The 21,666-nt window shown below is 37.4% G+C and overlaps 1 protein-coding gene across 2 annotated transcripts in view; it reads right to left on the reverse strand.

The window, feature by feature from the left end:
* Nucleotides 1-21,666, reverse strand: part of smyd3 (SET and MYND domain containing 3) — a 1,145,948-nt gene that overhangs the window by 394,165 nt on the left and 730,117 nt on the right. Inside the window, exon 1 of one of the 2 annotated variants that reach the window (XM_039748801.1) lies at nt 14,801-15,026. The exons of the other annotated variant lie outside the window; for it this stretch is intronic. The gene's annotated coding sequence lies outside the window, so the exon portion shown is untranslated. Of the gene's footprint in view, nt 1-14,800; nt 15,027-21,666 lie in introns of those variants that run through there. 2 annotated transcript variants of the gene reach the window in all.

Below are 21,666 nucleotides of genomic sequence, written 5' to 3' on the forward strand. Positions count from 1 at the left end.
GCCCCATCTTCACGAAATTTGGTAGGCGGCTTCCCTGCGCTAACCTAAACCGATGTACTTACTTATTTCGATGGTATGACGCCACTGTCGGCCGCCATATTGAATTTTCCAAACGTCACTAATTCGTTTACTTATTTACGGCCCCATCTTCACAAAATTTGGTAGGTGACTTCCCTGAGCTAACCGAAACCAATGTACGTACTTATTTCGGTGGTATGACGCCACTGTCATCTGCCATATTGAACTTTCCAACATCACTAATTCTCCAACTTCCCGTGTAGGTAGAAGGCTGAAATTTGGCAGGCTCATTCCTTACAGCTTACTTACAAAAGTTAAGCAGGTTTCATTTCGAGTAATGGTCATAACGGTCAACAACGTCCGCCATGTTGAACTTTCTTATTTATGGCCCCATCTTCTCGAAATTTGGTAGGCGGCTTCCCTGAACTAACCGAAACCAATGTATGTACTTGTTTCAGTGGTATGATGCCACTGTCGGCCGCCATATTGAACTTTTCAACAGTCTTTGTTACTTATGGGCCCATCTTCAAGAAATTTGGTACACGGGTTCCCAACATTAACTGAATCCTACTTACGTACATATATACGTCCATAGCCTGCACCTCGGTCACCATGTGAGTTGGCGTTGTGTCCCCCATCCCAACGCCTCCCACGTTGTTGGCTGCCTGCCTATATAAGGCCGTCCGTCGCTCCGGTCTCTACATTCCCTTCCTTGCTTCGCCACGGGATTCACGTCTCCCTACTGATAACTACAGCCTTTTTGTTTAATCCACAGCTTCTCCGCTGTTTTATTGTTTGCTTATTACAATTATAGTTATTGTGTAGGTATTTCAGACTTACTTTACATTGCTCAGGTACCCATTTTCTTTATCGTTCCAACCCCCATTACCATGTCTATCGAGATGATCACTATTGATCAAAGAACTGTCACTTACCGAGTGGTTTCCATGCCCAGAGCTGGCACCTACCTTTTCCATTCTCTTTGCTACATATTGCACGGCCATATCAGGCTCACTCTTGATATCCGGAGGAACATTGTGTCTTATGTATTGAATGACTGGGACAGGTTCAAGGTGTGGACTGATGACGGTACAGGAGATAATTATACTACACAGGAGCACTACAAGAGTGAAATGCTTAAGCCCTTCACCTATGGTTCTGCATGTGAGTTGATGGCTGCCGCTGAATTGTTCGGTTGTCGCTTTCAAGTGTACCGAAATGGCCAAATATTTTACACCTTTCGAAACCGCCAATGCCTCTTAAACATCATAGATTGACAGGTGACTATTTCAGTAGTGGACACTTTGATTTTTATGAATGTTTAAACTCTCAAAAGCTGGATGTGATTTTATCGATGAAACCGGTTGTGTGCTTACAAAGCTTGACAAATGCTGAGTGTCTCTTCAACAAAAGTCCTACAAATACTGTCGTAATTGAAACAAACCATGAAACTCAAACCGATTATGACAGCAGCAATCCAAGCTGTGAGATTTGAGACAAGATTACTGTTCACATGGCCAACTGTATGTTGCATGCTCAAGAGTAAGCTCAGCGCACAGCTTGGTCATATTACAACCGGAGGGCCGAACTAACAACATGGTATACAAAGAGATCCTTAACAAATAATTATTGGCATATTTTCCCTCAGTTTAAAAAGGTTTAATTTTCTTCTTAATAAAAATTTTAATGCAGTACTTCGGCGCTGCAAAGCGCGGGTATTTTGCTAGTAAATTATACATATGCCTAATTCTTTGAATAATGTGTCAGTGTTTTTGAAATGACAGTAGTGACAAGGGTTTTCAAGCACATCCTTTCCCTATTACAAGCTACTAGCTGCATCGACATGTTTCAAAAGATACTATGTTCAGTTGATTCTTCAATTTACAGTTTAGAATTAAAGGTTGTGGAACTTGACCCGGACACAGACAGGCAGACACGTTTAAATTACCCCACACACGCTTATTTACAAGGTGCTCCATATTTACAAAAGTGCTCACACCTCTGACAAGGCATACATCATTCATTAACATATCAATTACATATATATGTTAGTTTATTGTATTGGAAGTTTTATTTCCTGAGATCACTAATAAACCATAGCAAAATAACTAGCAAAAGGAAATTAACAACATTTTAAAGACTTCTGTCACCCTTCAACCCTGGGCATTCTTGGAGCATGCTAGGTCACGTTATGTTGTGCCTGAAAACTCAAACATTCCACTTTCTATATTTTTAAAGCTTTTGATTATTCACGCAAATGTTTCCTGTTAAATTTGCTCATATGTAAATTTTAAAGGAAACTTTTTGACATTTACCTTTGCAAAGTTATAATCTCAATCAAGCCATAAGGTATCTTGCATCTGTGTGTGTTTAATACTAATGTAACTTCAAAAAATTAATTTTCTGGTAAAACTAAAAAATAACTGCAATACTATTATTGTTCAGATTTTAATTGCAAAAACAGTGGAAAATGAACTATAAATAAATAAAGAGCACATCAGATCCTTCATATTTGTTGAAGAAAACAAAACTGACTGAGTAGGTTGTTCCATACCCAAACTGACACAATATTTGATGTTTTAACATGATGTCTCTCTGATGTTCATCGCGGTAGCTTCATGAAATATGCATTGAATATTACATCTGAAGAACTGATGTTGCTAATTATTTCTACTACAATCACACACCAAAAAGATGTTTACAAATTCCAGCTGCCTAAAAGTAACAGCACAAATGTGGTATTAAATACAGGATAGGGAGAGAAAGATATGAATGTGAAAAAATCCATGCAGCCTATTTTTATTAATGTACTTTTATTTATTTATTAATTTAAACACAATTTTCAGTTTAATACTGCAGTAACCACATGGTGACGCAATGACTTGATGTAATGCCTCAAATGAACTAAACACCAACTTGTCCAAGCTCTTCAACTACAGATCCTCAATAAATAAACTGTGCCCAGTAATGTAGCTGAAACATCTCGATGCATGCTCAATAATCCAGTTCTAGAAAGTTGATTAAGGAAATTCTAGAAAGTTGATTGTGTTCATCTGGACATAGTTTTTTTCCCCGAGTCACTTGGATGAGTGATGAAACGTATTGGAAAAAATGTCCAGTTGAACAGAATCGACTTTCTGGAATAGCTGAAACATCATTCTTAGTCTTGACAAGATCCTTTATACTTCGCATCTCATTAATACTACGGGATAATCTTGGTCTTCAATTCACAGAAAAAACTTAATTCTTTTTCAATTTAAATATTAGCAGCATTCATCTGAGTGTATGTCCTTTTCATTGCCCTTGGATTTTCTATCAATTTTTTTTCCCTCCTTTTCATTGCCCTTGGATTTTCTGTCACAAACTTTTTCTTCCTTCTCTCTTAGAAAATCTCAATGAACACCTACTGCACTCAGCGCATTTCTAACACAGTGTAAGCTATGCTAGAGTCTTTACATTTTCCATATTTCCATATATAGTATCCAACATAATTAATAATTTGTTGTATTAGCTCTATTTTTGAAAACTGCACCTCAGACACATAACACAAACATAAAAGATGTTTTTTTTTTCGATGTTAATTAGCCTGTTTTTTTTTTTAGATTTTTGGATGCTTTTCTGATTTGAATGTTTCCATTTGAATAGGATGGTCATTTTATTTAAATATGTAGTGCTGCATGTGTCTTTGTAGTGTTTATCTTGTCCTTGTGTATATTCAGCACTTTGGTGTCGCTTAGACATTCTACACATTCTATACAAACATCTTTGTACACCACAACCATTTCTTTCCCTTTAACATCTGGCTGTTGCAGGTTACAGTGTCACAGAATTAGATTAGCAAAGACGTTCTTATGCCTTGTATGAAGTATATTGCAGAGTAAGGTTTATTTAGGTTACAAGTGTTTTGTGAAATAACAGAAAGAAAGGAAAGTGCAGTTTACTTAAACTACCGAACTTATGCTAAGTTCCGTATGCTTAATTAAATCAGTTACCTTCACTTCAAAACACTGGATTACATTTCATATATGATTTTCTTCCCTACAACTGATGTTAATTTAATATCTAACCATTTTGTTTGTACTGAAAAATGAACAGGTTAGTTATGTCTGTTTTATACCATAATGAGTTTTGCTTATTTTGTACATATAGCTGAAATGTTAACACATTTTGAAGTAATAATATAAAGATAACAATTTGAAAAAAATAAAATAATAATAAATAATTGTGTTATTGTATTAAAACCTATCTTTTAAATATAACATTACTTAAGCCAGCCAAATCTCACTTTTGACAGTTTCAACTGCCTTTACATTTATCAATGAACAGTTAAAAGAATTAAAAATAACTACAGTAGAGCATGGCTTCTCCAAAGTAATGGGAATTAGGGATAGTTCAATTAGACAATCAAATTCAGATTAAGTACTTGTCAATATCTAAACGTGTTTTTCAACCCACCTTATTTTAAAATATGTCATTTAATTTATTAGTATGTTAAATTACTCATTAAGTCATTTGTATAATAAAAAATCCTTTTCTGTTCAAATAGATGATTTATAATTAATAACTTTAGCTTGACATGTATCTTTTTTTTTTGGCCAACTAGAAAATTGACATTCTACGGTACTTTAGATCTGGAGATGGGGAAGGAGGGCGGCAGCAAGTGTCCTGCCACCAGCACTAAAGTCGGCCCTGGATTTCAAAATCAGGGAATGATGACTGGTGACATTTACTAAATTTTTGTGAAATTGTCTACAGAATATCTAACCCTACTAAAGATTTAAGTAAAATACTCATTGTTCATCACCAGCTAAGAGTTGATTGTTATAATGATTGTTCTTTTATTTTTTGTAAATGTTTGGTGTAGGATTGGCCAAGGTTTGTGTTTTTTTGGTGATTTTTGCAAACATGCAAACATTTATTTTGCTGCACAATTTTTATTAAGTAATTGAAAACTATTTTGCATTTTGCTGCAGCACTATGTTGTTTTCGTAGGCTGTCACTGTTTTCCATCAATAGCATTGGTGTCATTATTGCCATGATAATCCCTCCCAGAATTACGTTTGTGATTGTGTGACAGGGGATGTTATCAAAGTGACCTACATCAGAGCTGACACGTGCCTTCTGCTTTATCTGAGATTAGGATCCCCCAAGCGACTGCAAGCAAATCTTTGTTTTCTTTATTTTTGTCATTTTGAAGTCTGCTTTTGTTTTGAATTTTGATTATTGACTATTAATTTGGGGTTTGCCAGTTAATTTTTAATCTTCTGGTATGAACTCAGCGCAGTCCCCACTCAATTCTTTTTTTTTTTCTCTTATCCTTTCTACATAACACACATTTTGTCCTGGATCCCTCTCTAATTAAAGGGTATCACTATGAGGATTGCTCTGCTTCATCAAGATAGAACAGCTCTACTGCCCAGGAAAACTGTGTTGACTGCAACACCTCTTCATCTCCTTGGCATCGACAATGGCAAAGTACACTAAGATAAACAAGAGCTTGGGTTTTTATTCCTGTACTTTTGCTCAGAACATAAAATACAGTACATGATTCCTGCAGGTTCATAATGTACAAAAGCTAAAAGTTTTGCATGTATTGAAGGTGACCATAACCTAAACATAGCTACTAGATGATGGGCTAATCATCTCCTGGCTGGACTACTTTACCAGAGAATTCTTGGACTGAGTCTTCATGCAGCTATAACTCATTTGGAAAGCAGAAGCCAGCTGGGCTTACAACATTACGCCATGTTCTCAGATTACACCATACTTGAAGCGGAGACAAGCCACAACTAGCAGTCTGTAGGAAGATTTCAAAACCCTGAACTTGAAACACTTAGTCATGCAACAGTTTGGTCCTATGTACCCCAAGGCCATGGTCATGCCAAAGAATTCCCTTCCAGGGAAGCCCCTAGATTTGCAGAGCTCCCCACCCTCTTGTGGCCCTTCGTTGCTCACAGTTCCTCTTGGAGAGGCTCTCCTGTCTCAGTGTGGTTTTTCTGTTTAAGCCCCTCCAACTTTTTATACCATTCTGTTGCTGAAGTACTTTGTCAACTGTGGATACTCTTTGCTATCTACACATACTGTTACAATGCAGTAAAGCTATTTTATTTAAATATGCCTTACAAAAACTATCAATTATAATTTATAATATAATATACAATCTAACAGAACTTATTTTTCAAATTGTCAGCTACTGCATATTGTATACAGTAAAGTATACTGCATATTTAATAATCTCCTATAAGATGGTGAGTGTATGATGTATGCAATGAACAACTAGTTTTATACTAAAATAAATGTAGTTTTTTATTATAGTGATATTTAAGGATCATTAAATGTTATTTTAATAACTTACCTTTCAAAGACAACAGTGCCACAAGGCATTACACAAAGCACACAAGAATATACAGTACTTTGACACATAATAATATAGATTACAAGATTCCACAGAGATTAATCATATAAAATATTTCCATTACAATTTTTGTTGTCAAGGAGGCAACGTTAACTGTCAGGACCGCAGTTCAGATGGCAGCATTAAACTCAGTTTATGTTACTTCTTTTATCTCTAAAGACACTGAATGTGAAAAGAGTATTTATAGTTAACTGAAAGACTTGAATTTGCCAAGGTGCAGCAAATATCCACCTTAATAAAAGGATAAGCATCAGTGTGTCCATCCAGTTGCTATTATTGCATTTGTCATTCCAAAAGACTGCATTTCAGAAACATTAACACTGCTTTTACAAATCCCATACCACATGACATAAAACAGAGATTCATGCATTGCATTTGTCTTTCCAACAGATGGCACACCACAAACATCTGTTGTGATGGATTTTTTTTTTTACTACAATTGTTTGTGATATGCCATCTGTTGAAATGACAAAAGCAATGCATTTTATTACCACATGCATTTCAAAAATCTATTCCAATAGACTTTGCCCTGCAAATGTTAACAATGAGGTCTACGTTGATTTTTTAGATTTCAACCCATCTTAGACAGTTAGCACAACTAATACTCAATAAACAACAGTACAGCATGGGTTGCATGGAGACACCATGTTTAGGACTACTGCCTCACAACTCCAGAGTCCTGGGTCCAATCTTGTGTGGATTTTAAATGTTCTCTCCATGTTTGTATTGGTTTTCCTCCAGACACTCCAATTTTACTTCTGCTTTTTGAAAGACATGCTTGTTATGTTCATTTATAACTCTAAAGAGGAGCTGTGTGAATGTCTGTATAAGAGAGACTGTGCTTTGAGATAGAATATTGCCTCATTTATGCTGCTTCCAGCCTTTTGCTTAACAATGGTGCTGGGATAACCACTGGCTTCCCAAGATCCTGAACCAGGAAAATGGGTTAGAAAATGAACGGTGCACATTGTATATATATATATATATATATATATAGAACTGCACAATCACAACCCAACTTAATGCTCACTGTAGCTCAGCCTCAACTAATGCTCACATACTTTTACATCACTTAGATTGTAATTATTATGGCTTGTTTTTGTAATTACTCTTAGATAAACACATCATCTAAATAATAGTATGGATAATAAATATTACAATCCCATACTTGCTGTTAGAAAATTAAATAGAAGTGTTTACCATTTTAAAAGATGCAGTTGACCTGTTAGGTTGTTTCAATACTGGAAAGGTTTTTTTTGTTGCAAAAGCCTTTTTCTGTCTTTGGTTTTGTTTAGAATCCCATCTCCTATATCAGTGAATCACAAATCTCAGCCTGATGGTGAGCACATGTTGTCCTAGTATGATAGAACATTGTATATAATGAACTGTTTGATCTGTGCCAGTAACAATTGGTTTGGCTGAGTCTTTTACTTATGAAACTAGACTGTAACTACCAAAGAACCTTGCCCAAAAGAAAAAAATATACATTATTTTCTTTTACGTGTTTCTTCTAAACTTGAAGTATGGACTGAAACATCACAATGAAGTGTTTCTTGTCCCTTACAACTAATACTTCATCACTATATGCAGATATATTTACAGTATATATATGGTAGAAGTTGTGTGAAACAACATCTTCATTACTAGCTTAGCATGTCCCACAGTGGTAGACATTCTGATTGGAAAACAGATTGTATTCTTGTGTTTATACTTTATATATTTCTGTGTATACAGTTTACTATGGTGTTTGTTTCTGTGTCCATAAATTTTTGTGTTTTGAGTTTAAACTAGTCTAAGATTGTATCCTGTATTTGTAATTATTGTATCGAGTGCTGGGCTCATAAGGGGAGAAACACTAAATAAAGATAAACTGAATTGATCTGAATTAAATATACAGTATCTTGAATATACATAAAGTGATAAAATGTGCAGAAAAGAAATTATGTTGGAATGCTCAAGGACATTGTTTGATTAAATGCATCTGACCTATTAATACACAAAGGTATAAAAGGGCAGTTGAAAGTGGATGATGCAAGTGGTAACGAAAGTGCATTTGATGCAGAAATACAGTTTATCATGAAAGGAATGCATTGAGTTAGCTGTCAACACATGAACCGTAATTCAAGGAATGCAAGCCACAATAGAATTCATGACATACAGAAACAGCTTCTTTCATACTTGTTTGCTTCTTTCCTTTAGTAATAAATAAATGTAGACAGCTGGGCACCAGAAATATACATTCTCTTTCATATGTTAGACAATCTATCAGTCGATGCTGTATGACTGTTGGGTCATGCAAATCTGTTAATATCAACTGAAACTGATAAAATGGAAGACATCATATACAAAAAAAAACATTGAAACAGGAATATGCTACCTGAAGTTCACAGACTTGAATAGTTTATCTGGAAATCTGGCATGAAACTTCCTGAATGCCTTCCATCTCCTTTTATCTATTAACTGCACTGAACTGTATATCATGCTGACAGAATGCCGGTGTGTTCAGATGAAAATGAAACCAATGTGTGCGAGTTTTAGATTGACAGTTGCTCATGCATCTTGTGGTTAATGCATTCAAAGTTAGATTATCAGATGCTCAGGCCTTGAAGCAACATACAGGAAGGCAATCCATCAATACCCTGACTATTCACAACCAAGGTCAGCTCAGATTACTTGGATAAGAGAAGTAGCATAAAAAGTAGAAAATGTGTTAAATTCACATTGAGTTATTGTAAAGGCTATTAAAGGGATATTTTTGAAACGGCGAAAAGAGTAAAAATAAACAGCTTCTCAACTTGCTATCCTGACTGCATTTTAAAGTATTAGAACATATTCAGAATTAAAGAACAGGTAAATACCAACAAAAACACAATCACAGGTCACATCACAGATGTGCTTCTAGACCCAACACAGTCAAAGGTTCTAGAATGGACTTCCTGATACATCATCTCAGACCAAGAGAAGGACATCTGTGTACCTAATGTGAAATATGCCACAATACTTTTTGTCATCTCAAAATTAGATAAACAAGGTTAAGGAAAGATGGCACGGTATGTGTTTTAGGTGCTACATGAACATTCAGACAAGGAATCCCAGAGTTCTGTTAGGAGAGGCAACCAAAAAGGTTTGCCTTTAAACTTCGTTCCTATTTTTATTCAGTGTGGAAATGTTTACCCATTTATTCCTGTTGCAGATGCCCATTAATGCAGCCATTCATTAGCTAATCCATTGTGACTCCTTGGATCCCATCCCCCTTATTCCTTAAGATCAGGGTTTAATCAAGGAAAAATGAACCAAGACTCAGTGTTGCTTTTAAATGTAACCATTGCCCCCCAAAACTGAATCCTGGATTGTAATATTGATGTCCACCTTCTGCTTTAAAGCAATAGAAAGACAAGTGTCAAAGTGCAGTAGAAAAGGGTACTAGTTTGACGTATGGCGCTTTTCCACTGCATAGTACGGCACGACACGGTTCAGTTCAGCTCACTTTTGGGGGGTTTTCCACTGGGAACAGTACCTGGTACCTAGTCCTTTTTTTTAGTACCACCTCAGCTGAGGTTCCAAGCGCGCCGAACCGTTACCAAAACGTGACGTGTAAACTCTGCTGGTCACTGATTGGCCAGAGAAAATTGTCATTACTGTGTCACTGAACTTGCAACACGAGACACAACAGACCCGCTAGATTTTTAGTACAGCCAGCGAAGGTTCGGACGCACCATTTTGTTTTAACCAAAAATGGCTGTTTTGTGGTCTATTGGGGAAGTACAGACGTTCCTCTCGTTGGTAGCCGAGGAGCAGATCCAGCGAGAGCTGGATGGGGCTACGCGGAATGAAAAAGTTTTTCAGGAGGTCGCTAAGGTCTTGGGCGCACACGGCTACCATCGGACTTACAAACATTTAAAAACATCCACATGCCGAGAATGAAGAACACCATTCCGTCGATATGCTCCATTGTTGTGTGTTTGTTTGTGGCGCGTTTACGATGATGTCACGGCAGTAGAGGCGCGCAACTATAACGACACGTGAATAATCCCGCCCACTCTAAAGCGGTACTAAACTGCAGTCGAAACGCAAACCGAGCCGAACTGAGCCGAACCGAGCCGAACCAAGGTGAGCTGTACTGAACCGTGCAGTGCCGTACTATGCAGTGGAAAAGCGCCATAAGAATAGCTACATGCAAATAGTCTTGATAAAGGAATAACCGAAGGAAGAAGGCTTTTACCAAAACACCATACATGCAAGGTGTGGCAATTTAAAACAAACAAGCAAAAAAAAAAAACAAACAAAATCAGCCTTTTGTATTTGCATTCAAAATCACAGTTTATGTTACACTGGCATATAAAAGTACTCAAACCCATGGCAATTCATCACAATTTTCTGTATGACAAAAGATTTGTATACATATTTATCCATTAAGTATTTTAATGTGAATTCTTATGCCTTAACAACACATTTCCAAGGTCAAAATAAACCATTTTCTGTTGATATTTAACTGAAGAAGAAAAACTCAAAAGTTAGTGTTTGCATAAAGATTTAAACCTCTGTGCTTTGGAAGCTCCAGGTTTACACAAATGACAAATTAATCACAAACAACACAAAGGTGACAGTCATTGACCATAATTAAACATGATTACGTAATACTTGTGAGTCCTTTATATCTCTCTGCATATACAAAGCACCCTTTGTAATTGTCATAGTCTTGGTTGGACAATCAATGCAAAAACAAAGACAAAGGAGCATTTTGGTGATGTGAGAAACAAAGTCTTTGAAATACACAAAACAACAAATGGCTACAAAAAATATTGAAGAGTTTCAAAGTCCTCTTAAGCACTGTTGGATCCATCATCAGGAAGTGGAAAGTTCATCACAGCACCCACACTCTTACTAGAACATGCAAACTCCATGCAGGGAGGACCCAGGAAGCGAATCCGGGTCTCCTAACTGCGAGAGAGCAGTGCTACCCACTGCACCACCGTGCCACCCCAAAACTAAACATCAGAGCAAAATATTGACTGCTGAGAGAGGCCACTAACAATATAGCCGTCACTCTCAGAAGTCTGCAATGTTCTTTTGCTGAACCTGGAGTAAAGGTGTATGGGTCCACAATTTCAAGAGCCCTCCATAAAACAGGTCTCTAAGAGAAGGTAGCCAGAAAAAAGCCATTCTGTAAGAAAATCCACATAAAATCGGGTATGGCATTTGCTAGAAAGCATGAGAAAGACCTTAAGATGTGGCAGGAGGGTTTTATGATCAGATGAGACCAAAACAGAACTTTTTATATATCCCATCCATCCATTCATTCAGGGTTGCACCATTCCCAACAAGCATCGAGCGCGAGGCAGGAACAATATCTGGAGAGTGCATCAGCTCATCGAAGGGTGAATATGAGCACATACATATACTCCCGTCATGCATGCCTTTGGAAGGAAACTGTAGCATGCCTAGGAAACCCATCAGGAAAACATACAAACTCCAGACACACCTGGGAAGTGACCCCATTACTATGAGGCAGTACAGCTAACACTGCACCATTGTGCCCCCACTTGTTTAATTATTAACAGTATACATTATTTAAATAAAGTAAACAATTTATCTGTAAAATGTAATATACATGCTTTAATGCATTTCATCATGAAAATGATATCAAGTATAAATCTTAATAATTTAAATGTTCAGAGAGCTGTAATATCATGATGTTAATGTACTCTGTGTGGCAATCGCTGCCTGCAGCTCCTCTCAGTGCAAGAGGAAGCCCATTTAAGAAGCATGAGGCGATTAATGACTGGTCAGGGAAAACTCTTAGGATAAGAAGCATTTAATATGCTATTTAATTGTGATGGAGTTTGAGCAACTCTAGTAAAGCAAAAATCCATTTTAAAATAAATTTTACAACATTCTACATTAATGGCAATGTAGCCGCTTTGTGTAAGGTGAAGTCAGGCACGGGTAAGACGCGTGTCAAAGAAATCTCTCAGTCCAAAAGTTCGTTTTAAAGATATTTAGTGAAAGTTAAAGGCAAATAATCCATACAAGAATAAAAAGAAAAATAGTTACACACAAAGGATAAAGACAAAAAAAGGGAAAAATGTATCTTCTATAAACTTAGTTTTTCTTATGAAGCTTTGGTTACTTCTGTACTTAAAGGTTATTTATTTCTTCTTCTGTATGCTTTAAACATACGGTTCAAAACGTAGATCTTTTAATTTACGAGTTACTTTACACTCAAAAGACCCTTAGGCCATTGGCACTTAGATATGCGCCAAGCTCAGTTCTGTGCATAAGCATGAACGCGAGCATAAAAAGAATTCTTTCAAGGACACGGTTAAAAAACCGTATGCCTCTATACCTTACACAAGGTAAGGCAAAACACTTACTAAAGAACATTGTTTACTCATAACTGTTAAGAAATGACAGGAAAATACCAACTCAATTCTATTCACGGGGGTTTTAAGAACCTCCCATATTTTATGCATTATCATCTAATAAATATTCATACATTTTATAGAACTAGGAAAATGGCTCTTACACTTCCGGCCCCTAATTGTTTATGCTAGGGCAGAAATCAATTACTTAACTTTACTTAATAAGAGCCTTCATTACTTTACCAAACTTAAAACAAACCTTAAGAAGCTTAACTTAGTTTCTACTATAAAAACACAAATATTAAGCTTAGGAAACTTTCTAGCTTAAACTCTAATATATAAACACAAGCACTAAATTTAAAAAGCTTTAAAATTAGGCATGCAAAAAGAGAATGAGTCATTTTAATCATTGTTTGAAGCCTCCTGGATCAGGCACAGTTTGCTCACGGGTCTGTCCAGTATACTGTTCTTAGTTTGCACGCAAACTCTTCTGACGGCACCTTTGGCATCTGGCATTGTCTTGGTGACTCGACCCATTACCCATGAATTGCGAGGTGTAGCTTTATCCACAATTAGAACGATGTCTCCTTGTTCAAGGTTTCTTTTGGTGTAAGCCATTTTGGCGTTCCTGAAGTATTGGCAAATACTCTTTAGTCCATCTTTTCCAAAACAAATCTGCCATGTATTGAATTTGTTTCCAGCGTCTTCTTGAATATGATTCGTTTTGAAACTAGTTCAGGTGGCATATCGGGTTCAGTGTCCAATAACAATAGATGATTGGGTGTGAGCGGTTCCAGATCGTTAGGGTCGTTAGATGTCTCTGTAAGGGGTCTATTATTTAGTATTGATTCCACTTCGCACATCAGTGTGTGAAGATTTTGATCATCGAGTGTTTGTTGGTTTAGTGTCGAATTTAAAATCTTTCTTATACTTCTGATTTGTCTTTCCCAAACTCCGCCTTGATGAGAGGCTGACGGTGGGTTAAAATCCATTTGATTTCTCTTCGCATCATTTCTTTGCTGATTTTTCGTGCTCCAAATTTTTGTGGCTTCTCGTAGCTCTCTTTCTGCTCCAACAAAATTTGTTCCATTATCTGAGCGCATGATTTTAACCCGCCCCTTCTACTCTTAAATCTGAGAATCGCTTGGATACAGGAATCCGTGTCTAAATTGTGTGCAATCTCAATGTGCAGCTCTAGTTGTTAAACAGGTGAAAATTACTCCATACCTTTTGACTAAGCTTCGTCCTCTTTTGACAAAAAAGGGTCCAAAATAATCGACTCCAACATTAGTGAAAGGCTTTTTGTTGGGTGCTAGGCGATCTTCTGGCAAATCTGCCATTTTTTGCTCACCAGCTTTGCATTGTATCTTCTGCACGTAGTGCATTTCAAATTATTTTTCTGATGGCTGCGTTTGCCTGAGGTATCCAGTATTTTTGACGTAGTTCTGCTAGCAAATAATTACGTCCACAGTGTCTGTGTTCTTGGTGAAGGTGTCTGATTAAGAGTGTAGCGATATGCGAGTTTTTATGAACTATTGCAGGATGCTTAGCTTCCTTTGGCATAGCTGATTTGCTGAGTCTTCCTCCGACTCTTAATATTCCTTCTTGCAGGACTGGATCCAGTTTAATGATTTTACTGCTTTTCTTTACAGGCCTATTTTTACTTAGTGCTTTAACTTCTTCTAGGTAAGCTTGTACTTGACTTAGTCGAATAAGCTCATTTTCTGCTTTAGACAAGTCATCTAGAGACAGAGGCTTTAGTCTCATTGTTGATTTGTATTCTTTCATATGTTTCGCGATCAGTGTCTTTTGTTTTCTGGGCTATGTCCAGATTGGCTAACTGTATATTGAATTGCCTTTCTCTCTTCTTTCAAGCGTATTAGCACTTCTTTAAACTTAAGAAACCAAGCTACTGTTTTCTTTAATTTGTACCATTCTGAGTAGTACTCTATAATTCTTTTACCGGTTCAGTTTTTCTTCTACACATGCAAAATTTGCTACACACCTTTTGATTTCCGGATCGTCGCTAGTAGACAAGTCCACCTCATCCGGTCTCTCAGGCCATTCGTCCTCTGGCTGTAGTAGGAAATTCGGGCTTTGTATCCACGTCTTACGTTTGATGAAGCTTTCTATTGTCAAACCTCTTGATGCCTGATCCGCAGGATTTTGCGCAGATGCGACGTACCTCCATTGCGAGGGTTGTGTGTGCTCTCTTATCACTGCGATTCTGTTGGCAAGGTTTTGTAGCGTGTACTTTCATTTGCGATGTACCTTAGTACTGTGGTGCTGTCAGTCCAAAAGATCGACTCTTGCAGGGGAATCTGCAGTTCACGTTTTAACATTTTGTCCATTTTGACTGCTATCACTGCTGCTGTAAGTTCCAACCTTGGTATAGTGACAGATTTTAGTGGTGCCACTCTTGATTTCCCCATTAGAAATGAACAATGTCTCTCATTTTCTTTGTTAGTCAAAAAGAGGTAGGAAACAGTGCCATACCCGTTTTCTGAAGCATCCCAAAATGATGCATTTGTGCGGTCATTATTTGACCAAATCCAGGCGGTTTAAAGCACCTGACTACATTAAAATCCACAAGTAGCTGCAAATCGTCCATCCATTTTTTCCATTGCAGAACGTACTTAGCTTCCACTTCTTGATCCCAAGCATATTTTTCTTTACACAGTTCTCTTAGAATAAGCTTGGCAGGCAGTATGACTGGCGCTAGAAATCCAAGTGGGTCATATATTGAACTGACCACTGACAGAATGCCACGTCTTGTAGCAGGCTTATCTTGCAGCTTTACCTGGAACTTGAAACTGTCAGTCTGTGTGCACCATTGAACACCCAAGGCTCTTTCAACTGGTAACAGATCATGGCTTAAGTCCAAGTCTTTTTGATCTTTTGCCCTGTCTTCTTCAGGGATTGACAGCAAAACTGCTCTGCTATTACTTATCCATTTTGTAAGATAAAATCCTCCCTTTAAGCAAAGGGCTTTAAGATCTTTGGCCAATTTTATGGCTTGTTCTTCAGTAGCAACTGACTTTAAACAATCATCGACATAGAAATTATTTAACACAGTGTTAACTGCTTCCTTCGGAGCTGTGTCCCTTGCATCCTCTGCTGTTCTTCTTAAGGCATAAGAGGCACAACTGGGCGAAGTAGCACCAAAAGATGCACTGTCATTTTGTATTCCTCAAGTTCATTGTTTAGATTACCTTCGGGCCACCACAGAAAACGAAGAAGATCCATGTCTTTTCTGGTACTTTCACTTGATAGAACATTGATTTAATGTCCGCCATGAGAGCGATTGGTTCCTCTCTGAATCTTGTAAGAACACCGATGAGTGTATTAGTTAAATCAGGTCCTTTCAACAACTGTTCATTTAGAGAAAAACCTTGATAGGTGGCTGTACAATCAAATACCACTCTTATTTTGTTTTTCTTTGGATGATACACTCCATGATGAGGGATGTACCATATTTTTTCATTTTCGAGGGGCTGCTGTTCAGTGGGTACCTTTATGGCATAACCTTTGTCTAAAATGTCTTTCATGAACGCTTTATAATCTTCATGAAACGTCGGGAACCTTGTAAGTTTCCTTTTAAGTCCTATAGCACGTTGTTTTGCAATACAACGATTGTTTGGTACCTTAAGTGTTTCATCTTTAAAGGGCAGATTAATGCAATAATGTCCGTTCACTAGACTTGCAGTATCTGAGGCTATGCGCATGAATTTAATGTCTTCCTGTGACATTTCCTCTTTTTCTTCACAGTCGTTCTGGAAAGTCTATATTGTATTGCTTGAGTAACATTTGTTCTACTTGCTTTATTGTTACACAATTGACTGAACATCTTTTTCACTTCTGTTATCTGTCTCTTTGTATAACAAATAACAGTCCAACCTAGAGGTGTTCTTGTTGCAAAGGTCCATCTCCTTCGCTATGTATGATTTCCCATGGCTCTAAGAGTTTGAGAGTTTGTACCTATTATTAAACCTACTTCTGCGTTTATTTGGGGTAGGTATACATCTTTAAGGTAAGGCCATTTCAAATATCTTCTTGAGTAGGAATTTTGTCCTTATTACCAGGTATAACAGTTGCTGTACGTACCTCTGGTAAATCATAAAACGTGTTTTCTTCTATCCCACTGACTTGTAACTCTGTTAAGATCTTACATTTTAAAGGTTTTTCTAGGTTATCTAGAGTATTGAGATACATAAGCGATTTTCTTCCTGAAAGATTTAATTGTTGTCTAATGCTCTCTGTGCAAAATGTGGCTGAGCTACATGGGTCTATTAGAGCATATGTTTCAATATATTTTTCTTTCCCTTTGGATTTAAGTTTAACTGGAACCGCAGCTATGACACTATCTCCGACCTCGGTAGCCATGCATGACTCTTCGAGTTATGGGCTTTGGTAGAAGAAGCGCTTTTCTGTTTCGATTTAGAGCTCTCTTCTTTAATGGATTTAGCTTTATCATCGGAGTTCTTTTCTTTATTTATATGCAAAATAGCTGGATGGAAATGAGAGCATATACTGCATTTAATTTTTTCTTCACAATCTTTGCTAAGATGTCCTTGTCTTAGACATTTAAAGCATAAGCCTTTGGATTTCAAAAGTCAATTTTACCTTCATAAGTTAATTTCTGAATTGCGTTGCAGTCATTAAGATCATGCTTTTGTCACAGAAAAACAGTGCTTACTGTGTACACGCTCAGTTGTCTCCTTTTTAATTTCTTTTCAACAGTAGTGGCAAAATTTGAGACAAGTTGTCCTTTCTCGTTCTGCCTTTCACAGGATATTTTTCGTAATCAGCCTTTTCTTTCTCTCTTTTGAAGGTATAGTTTGTATAGCAAGCACCATACATTGGATGCAGGGAGGCTATGATTCGATCTTCCAAGAAGCTATATAAGTCAGCTAGACCTGGTTTTCTTCTTTCTTTACTTTCAATCTCTGTTGCTTTATTTTGCCAGAGCTCTCGTAGTTCTTGGGGGAGCTTCGATGACATAATGCGGATATTTAAATTGTTTTCAATTCGTGTCCGTCTTTTATGCCCGACATAACACTTTTACAATTACCAATGAAGAGGTGTATGTCTTTAAACTTTCAATATCTCCTGATTTCAAGTGTGGCCACTTCCTTACTTTCATCATGTAAGCATCTCCTATATGAGCGTGGTTTCCATAAAATTTTTCTAACGTTCTTCTGGTATTTCTATATCCTTCTTCTGGCGGTAAGTATAAGTTGTTTATAGCTATATTTTTAGGTTCACCCTTGGTGAATTGTATCAAATACCCTAGTTTGCTATCAGGATCACTCACTTCTTGGTCGATGATTCGATCAAATGCTCTTATAAAGTTTATATAAGTCAATGGATCGCCTTCAAACACTGGGATCTTTTTATGGGGTACATTAGGAGCTTGTGTCTTATTCTGTTGTTCTTTCTGTTGATCGTAGCGTTTTTCATAAAGCGATTGTTGAAGAGGTGCTTCGTTTTGTTGTTGAGGTTTATTTTTACTTTCATTCGCATTTGTAAAGTTGTTACTGTTCGCATCTGACGACTTTTCAAATTTCACATCTGGTTTCTGGCTTAGTCTATTAGGACTGCGTTTGCCTTTAAGTGCTTTTAATTTCGCTTCTGATTCCGCAATAGCTGCCTCTAAAACCAATTGATCTCTTTTAGCTTTTAGCTGAGCTTCTTCCAAATCTAGAGCCTGTTGCTTTCTTTGGTTTTCTGCTTTAGCCAACAGCACAGCGTGTGCTGCCTCTTGAGATCTGATGGCGCTCATAGAAGTCCCGGCTGAACTTGTACTACGTTTAGATTTTGCGGAGATTTGGGAGGCTTTAGCTGAATTCGCCGAACTTATATGACTTTTACTTTGAATGGAAACCTGTGAGACACTATCTTCTGGCGAGACGTCAGGAAAGTCATTCGTCGTTCTGTAATCCTTGAATTGGCTAACCGAAAAATCAGGCTGCTGGTTGAGGCTTATATTTTGACGTACTTCAAAAACCCATTCTATCGTATTTTCTGAAAATGTGCGAAAAGTTTCCATTTTAGCATCAAAGTCCTTTTGTAGCATTTTCCGTATATCTTCGTTACTCTGGAGGGATAAGAGTTTGTCGCTTAACCTTTTATATTCCATTCTCATGTTAAGGAACGAGTTTTCGATGATCGATTTTATAGATTCGCAATTAAGTTCATTTCTTTTTAATTCCTTCAGAGCCTTCATCGTATTAGATAATTGTTTGTATTTGCAGTCTATTTCAGATTGAAGTTTAGATGTTAATGAATAGGACGGCTTTATGTCATCATCAAGATGATCTTCCATTGAAACATCCTGATCGTTGTAACTTCCACTCACACCACTGTTACTTTCAATGGGGGTTCGAAATGTTCTATGGCTCCCGGACTCAGATGCCATGGTGTTGAAAATGCAGGCTTGCTTTCTTTTATGATCCAAGGCAGTTTTAAACTTTCAGTCCTAGGCAGGTTCAGATCTTAAGCAGGTTTCAAAACTTCAGGCAGGTTTTTTAACTTTAGTGTAGCCGCTTTGTGTAAGGTGAAGTCAGGCACGGGTAAGACGCGTGTCAAAGAAATCTCTCAGTCCAAAAGTTCGTTTTAAAGATATTTAGTGAAAGTTAAAGGCAAATAATCCATACAAGAATAAAAAGAAAAATAGTTACACACAAAGGATAAAGACAAAAAAAGGGAAAAATGTATCTTCTATAAACTTAGTTTTTCTTATGAAGCTTTGGTTACTTCTGTACTTAAAGGTTATTTATTTCTTCTTCTGTATGCTTTAAACATACGGTTCAAAACGTAGATCTTTTAATTTACGAGTTACTTTACACTCAAAAGACCCTTAGGCCATTGGCACTTAGATATGCGCCAAGCTCAGTTCTGTGCATAAGCATGAACGCGAGCATAAAAAGAATTCTTTCAAGGACACGGTTAAAAAACCGTATGCCTCTATACCTTACACAAGGTAAGGCAAAACACTTACTAAAGAACATTGTTTACTCATAACTGTTAAGAAATGACAGGAAAATACCAAATGAATTCTATTCACGGGGGTTTTAAGAACCTCCCATATTGTATGCATTATCGTCTAATAAATATTCATACATTTATAGAACTAGGAAAATGGCTCTTACAGGCAAAATAAACTGCGAGATTAAAGTAGAAATTTTGTCTTTAATCATGACATAAACTTGACATATTGAGATTAAATTTAAAATTTACAAGAACTACAAGATTAAATTCGACATTTCAAGATTAAAGATTTTTTTTCTTCACTGTGTCCATATTTTTGTTTTTCTCTGTGGCCCTAATATGCCTCTGTAAAAAACAAGTTAGACCAGGCATGTCAAACACGAGGCCCGCAACAAAAATCTGTGCGGCCCGCATGACAGATCCTAGTTAGCACTAAACTTGTACAAAATAATTATTATCGTTTGTGATTGAATCATTCTGCATCTTCAGCATTACTTATTGAATTTTCTTACTTCTGTCTCCTGACAAAAGTACGTTTTCCCATGGCATTACGGTACCGGAAACGTCATCAGTTAATATAGTTGCAGCTGTGAAGTCGCAACTGAAGTGCTAGGTTGCGGTCTCGGCCCACTACTGAGCCGCGAGAGAACTGCCAGCAACGGAGACTCACTCAGTGAAGGGCTACAGCAAAAAGGCTGCCTCCTTCACTGAGGACACTTTTCAGAACACTCGGTGGGCGGGGCTTTGCAGCGGCGCAGAGAGAGGAGAGACCGCGGTGAGAGAGTATTACAACAAAGTATTTTTATGTTTCTACAGTTTCCCCATATGACACAAGTCCACAGAAATCTCATTACTACGAAGTACATTCAGCAGCAGATACTTTCATTACAACGAAGTGACCGTGAAATGCTTGAATGAATCATCCACAGAGCAGTTAGTTCTGTGGTCACAGCTCAGTTGTGGACATTTGCACAACGATCCCCAAACAGAAACACTGTTAAAAAATGTTCTTTCTTCGAACATTCCTCGTACTGTTTTTTTGCTGTTTTTGTTTTGTGTGGTTTTAAGTGATACCTTTTCCTTATTGCTCGTCAACATTTGAAAAACATCCATTGGAATTTAACTCATTGTCACCCTTCTATAGAAACGGCATACTTGCTATATGCAAAAAAGAAGAAAAATCTCGGGTTGCAAATGTATGCGAACTGCTGCATTTGTAGACCCCGAAAAAGCCGTTTTTATGTGGTTGCAGTGATGCTTGTTCAAGAAACATTCCTATTAATGCGGCACTCATTCAAGAAAATATGAGGTTTTTAAATTCTCTTGGGACCCGGACAGACAATCTCACACGTGGCAATAGCGCTTCAGGACGCACTTCAGCGTGTCGTTCCCGTTGGGTGGGGTGGATCCCAGATCCCAAAAGAGTTCAGAAACCTCACAATATGAAGAAGAAGAAAAGGATAACTGTGCTGACCACAACATGCTTCCACAATCAGATAATGTTCACATTCAATTCCTCCCACCCAATTGTTCAGCCATTGGATTTGGGCATCATTCGCACGCTGAAAGTGTATTATCACAAGGAAATGCTGAGAAAAATTCTCGTCAGCATAACTTGTAGATAGGAGAAGATTAAACTAACGCGAAAGAAGCTATTGAAGCTGCTTCAATTTCCAACATCCTATCTTTGTGATGCACGTTTTCTGCAGTGACAGCAACCAAAACGAGATTACAGAGTAGACTGAACATAAGCAACACACTTCACGTGTCACTGTCTTTCATCCTCCCCAAATGGGATCATCTGGTTAAAGGAAAGCAAGCTCAATGCTCTCACTGATTCTGCATTATGGTAAGCTGTATAATTTCTATTACTTTAACTTA

The sequence above is a fragment of the Polypterus senegalus genome, chromosome 3 (genome assembly GCF_016835505.1).
Source record: "Polypterus senegalus isolate Bchr_013 chromosome 3, ASM1683550v1, whole genome shotgun sequence".
In the NCBI taxonomy this organism is placed as follows: Eukaryota; Metazoa; Chordata; class Cladistia; order Polypteriformes; family Polypteridae; genus Polypterus; species Polypterus senegalus.